This window comes from Dendropsophus ebraccatus, chromosome 15 (assembly GCF_027789765.1).
Source record: "Dendropsophus ebraccatus isolate aDenEbr1 chromosome 15, aDenEbr1.pat, whole genome shotgun sequence".
NCBI lineage: Eukaryota > Metazoa > Chordata > Amphibia > Anura > Hylidae > Dendropsophus > Dendropsophus ebraccatus.
In genome coordinates this window covers 68,804,018-68,810,089 of record NC_091468.1, presented here as the reverse complement: position 1 = coordinate 68,810,089, position 6,072 = coordinate 68,804,018, and positions in this window count along the sequence as shown.

Here is a 6,072-nt window from a genome sequence, read left to right as displayed (position 1 = left end):
GCCACCGGCCCTGACGCCTCCGTGTCACCCGCTTCCCGTGACTGGAATGGCAGACATGTCCCGTGTCACACACTATATCTATATATACATATATATATATTTTTTGCTCTTTACTTCGGGGCCGGTCAGTGACCGCGCTGTGCTTAGGGAACAATGGGGGCTGACTGAGGCCTACAAGGCCGAACGTAAAGCGTATCGCTGCGGTAGGGAGGTAAAGCGATTATTTACGAAGCGCTTTTGTTTGTCCCTCGTGAGCCCCCGTTCAGGAAGAGGGTTAGGTAGGCGGAGACGCGTTTTTGATTGGTTGGTGCGTCGCCTCTGGTAACGCGATGAGGGGGGCGGGGCTGTTGGCTGTGGCCGGCGGTGACGTCAGAAGCCGGTGGATTTGGGATATTTGTTTGGTGTGGACGGTCTGGGCAGGGCGCACGAGGTGCCTCACAGAAATAATAGACATGGGCGGAGCCCGACATAACGCCCCCGCTGATTGGTTGTCCTGTCTCTGGGGGGAAGAGGAAGATTTCTAGGAGGCCGGGTGTACTCTGTCAGTGTCTGATACAGATGCTTAGTGTTTCATCTTGGCTGAGGGGTTATATGTTACTAATAGGAAGAGGGGGGCAGGCTGCTGGGAGACCCCAATAATGCTGGTGTAACTCCTGTGAGAACAAAGGATGATCAGGATACCCCTGGAGGGCCCCTCACACCACCATGATACCCCTGGAGGGCCCCTCACACCACCATGATACCCCTGGAGGGCCCCTCACACCACCATGATACCCCTGGAGGGCCCCTCACACCACCATGATACCCCTGGAGGCCCCTCACACCACGATGATACCCCTGGAGGCCCCTCACACCACGATGATACCCCTGGAGGGCCCCTCACACCACGATGATACCCCTGGAGGCCCCTCACACCACGATGATACCCCTGGAGGCCCCTCACACCACCATGATACCCCTGGAGGGCCCCTCACACCACCATGATACCCCTGGAGGGCCCCTCACACCACCATGATACCCCTGGAGGCCCCTCACACCACCATGATACCCCTGGAGGGCCCCTCACACCACCATGATACCCCTGGAGGGCCCCTCACACCACCATGATACCCCCCTGGAGGGCCCCTCACACCACCATGATACCCGCCTGGAGGGCCCCTCACACCACCATGATACCCCTGGAGGCCCCTCACACCATGATGATACCCCTGGAGGGCCCCTCACACCATGATGATACCCCTGGAGGGCCCCTCACACCATGATGATACCCCTGGAGGCCCCTTACACCACGATGATACCCCCTGGAGGGCCCCTCACACCACCATGATACCCCCCCTGGAGGGCCCCTCACACCACCATGATACCCCCCTGGAGGGCCCCTCACACCACCATGATACCCCTGGAGGCCCCTTACACCACGATGATACCCCCTGGAGGGCCCCTCACACCACAATGATACCCCCGGAGGGCCCCTCACACCACGATGATACCCCCTGGAGGGCCCCTCACACCACCATGATACCCCCTGGAGGGCCCCTCACACCACCATGATACCCCCTGGAGGCCCCTCACACCACGATGATACCCCTGGAGGCCCCTCACACCATGATGATACCCCTGGAGGCCCCTCACACCTTGATGATACCCCCCTGGAGGGCCCCTCACACCATGATGATACCCCCTGGAGGGCCCCTCACACCATGATGATACCCCCTGCAGGACCCCTCACACCATGATGAGGCCCCTCACACCACGATGATACCCCCTGGAGAGCCTCTCACACCATGATGATACCCCTGCAGGACCCCTCACACCATGATGATACCCCTGGAGGCCCCTCACACCATGATGATACCCCTGGAGGCCCCTCACACCATGATGATACCCCCTGGAGGGCCCCTCACACCATGATGATACCCCTGGAGGGCCCCTCACACCATGATGATACCCCTGGAGGCCCCTCACACCATGATGATACCCCTGGAGGCCCCTTACACCACGATGATACCCCCTGGAGGGCCCCTCACACCATGATGATACCCCTGGAGGGCCCCTCACACCATAATGATACCCCTGGAGGGCCCCTCACACCAGGATGATACCCCCTGGAGGACCCCTCACACCAGGATGATACCCCTGGAGGGCCCCTCACACTATGACGATACCCCCCTGCAGGGCCCCTCACACCACGATGATACCCCTGGAGGCCCCTCACACCTTGATGATACCCCCCTGGAGGGCCCCTCACACCATGATGATACCCCCTGGAGGGCTCCTCACACTATGATGATACCCCTGGAGGGCCCCTCACACCAAGATGATACCCCCTGGAGGGCCCCTCACACCATGACGATACCCCCCTGGAGGGCCCCCTCACACCATGATGATACCCCTGGGGGGCCCCTCACACCATGATGATACCCCTGGAGGGCCCCTCACACCATGATGATACCCCTGGAGGGCCCCTCACACCATGATGATACCCCTGGAGGACCCCTCACACCATGATGATACCCCTGGAGGGCCCCTCACACCATGATGATACCCCTGGAGGACCCCTCACACCATGATGATACCCCTGGAGGGCCCCTCACACCATGATGATACCCCTGGAGGGCCCCTCACACAACAATGATACCCCCCTGGTGGGCCCCTCACACCATGACGATACCCCCCTGGAGGGCCCCTCACACCATGATGATACCCCCTGGAGGGCCCCTCACACCAAGATGATACCCCTGGAGGGCCCCTCACACCAAGATGATACCCCTGGAGGGCCCCTCACACCATGATGATACCCCTGGAGGGCCCCTCACACTATGATGATACCCCTGGAGGCCCCTCACACCATGATGATACCCCTGGAGGGCCCCTCACACTACGATGATACCCCCTGGTGGGCCTCTCACACCATGATGATACCCACTTGAGAGCCCCTCACAGCATAAAGTATACCCCCCTGTAAGGCCCCTCACACTATGATAATACCCCCTTGAGGGCCCCTCACACCTTTTGTATCCACTGTTAGGCCTTAGTCCGTAGTTCTGTCCACAATTGCAGACAGAACATAGGGCTAATATTATTCAGTGGCTCCATCCTTACAAGGCCGTGATCCATGTCGTAAAAAAAAAAACCTAGATAGTAACGCGGACTGGGATTTGTGGCACGGATCACTATGATTAAAGAGGATGTACCACCAGGTATGTCCTCTAACCTGACACACGGATAGAACGGCGCTGTCATGGGGAAGCCGGTGCCGCGGTCCATTTTTCGAACCGTGGCCCGTTTCCCCTGTACAGTGCCGTTCTTTCCACAGTTACTGGCCGGTGCTCAAGCACTGCAGGTAGGCCGGCCCGCCCCCAGTGGGAGGGAATTCCCTCCCCTCTATGACGCGGCTCCATTAGAATTAAAGTAGCCACGTCATAGAGGGAATTCCCTCCCACTGGGGGCGTCCTGGCCTACCTCCAGTGCTTGAGCACCGGCCGGTAACCGTGGAAAGAATGGCGCCCTACAGGGGAACCGGGCTGCGGTTTGAAAAACGGACTGCGGTACCGGCTTCCCCATGACGGCGCCGATCTGTAATTAGGCTAGATTCACACAGGACGGATCCAATCCACTGTGGATCCATCCTGTGTGAATCTAGCCTTCTATTTAAAAATCTCCAATCTTCCAGTTCTTATCAGCTGCTGTATGTCCTGCAGGAAGTGGTGTATTTTCTCCAGTCTGACACAGTGCTCTCTGCTGCCACCTCAGTCCATGTCAGGAACTGTCCAGAGAAGCAACAAACTGCTGCTGCAGAGATTCAAACTGCATGGTTTCCCGGCATTATGTATCAATATCACTCTATTACCGGGCTTCCCTGTCCAGAGCATCCGTAATATACAGGACGTGGGAGTAAGCGTACGGCTTATTATGTAGGCATTGCATGCAAACAAAACCTCAGAGGTCAATCACACAATCTCACACAACAGATTGTACGCTGCGCATATGGCAGCAGATCCACTGTGATACTTGTTACCATTACAGTCTATAGCCCTGGATTTAATTCCACTGTGAGAATGTAGTGGCAGCTTTCCTTAAAAATGTGTCACTTTTGTTTACAAAACTTTTGTCATGTCAGAGACATCATAGAGACTTGTCATAAAGACATCATAGAGACATGTCATAGAGACATATCATAGAGACTTGTCATATAGACATCATAGAGACTTGTCATAAAGACATCATAGAGACATGTTATAAAGACATCATAGAGACTTGTCATACAGACATCATAGAGACATGTTATAAAGACGTCATAGACATGTCATAGAGACATGTCATAGAGACATCATAGAGACTTGTCATAGAGACATATCATAGAGACTTGTCATAAAGACATCATAGAGACATGTTATAAAGACATCATAGAGACATGTCATAGAGACATCATAGAGACTTGTCATAGAGACATCATAGAGACATGTCATAGAGACATGTCATAGAGACATGTCATAGAGACATCATAGAGACATGTCATACAGACATCATAGAGACATCATGGAGACATGTCATACAGACGTCATATAGACATCATAAAGACATGTCATAGAGACATCATAGAGACATGTCATACAGACGTCATAGAGACATCAGAGAGATGTCATACAGACGTCATAGAGACATGTCATAGAGACATCATAGAGACATGTCATACAGACGTCATAGAGACATGTAATAGAGACATCATAGAGACATGTCAAAAGTTCTGATTGGTGCGGGTCTGAGTGTTCACACCCGTACCGATTGGGAGACACAGCAGGGAGAAGGCCGCGCTAAGCAAAGTCCTCTCCTGGCTCTGTGTCATGTGATCAGTCAGATTTATCAGCCAGGCTAATGGTGCGTTTACACATAACGATTATCGTGCGAATTTGCGCGATAATGATCGAATTTGAACAATAATCGTACATGTAAACGCAGCGAATGATCAAACGACAAGCGAGAAATCATCATTTTGATCTTTGAACATGTTCTCAAATCTACATTGATCGTTCGCAAAAAATTCGCAGATCGTATCTGCAAATTCGCAGATTCGCAGTCGTTCGCCGATTTAACCAATGTGTGAGATAGGCTTAAGCGATCGCAAAACGAATTTTCTGTACGATATATCGTACCGTCTAAACGCTGATCGTTATGAAAAAAAATCGTTACTCCGACATTGTTAATCGTACGATCGGGGGAATTATCGTTTCGTGTAAACGCAGCATCATAGAGCTTCAATATAAATCAAACTGATCACTTGACAGAGCCGGGAAAGGACTGTGCTTAGCGCGGCCTTCTCCCTGCTGTGTCTCCCAATCAGTACTGGTGTGAACACTCAGACCCGGACCGATCAAAACTTTTGACATGTCTCTATGACGTCTGTATGACATGTCTCTATGACGTCTGTATGACATGTCTCTATGACGTGTCTCTATGATGTCTGTATGACATGTCTCTATGATGTCTCTATGAAGTCTGTATGACATGTCTCTATGATGTCTCTATGACGTGTCTCTATGATGTCTCTATGACGTCTGTATGACATGTCTCTATGACATCTGTATGACATGTCTCTATGATGTCTCTATGACGCCTCTATGACGTCTGTATGACATGTATCTATGACGTGTCTCTATGATGCCTCTATGACGTCTGTATGACATGTCTCTATGACATGTCTCTATGATGTCTCTATGACGTCTGTATGACATGTCTCTATGACGTGTCTCTATGATGTCTCTATGACATGTCAAAAGTTTTGTGAAACGACAGATACAATTTAACTACTTCCATGTCGCACCAGTGAAAATAGTAAAGACACCATGCTACATCCTCACATTGGAATTAGAATCCGGGCTATAGCCTGTAATGGTAATGAGTATTGCGGTGGATTTGCTGCCATATGCGTAGCGTGAAATCCGCTGTGAACCTGTTGTGTGAATCCACCATAATACTTGGACTGTACCAGGTGCAACGTGCAGCAGTAATAATAGGGATTGGGCGGGGGAATAGGTAAAAAAAAAGTAGAACACTCAGCTCCTGACAAAAAGT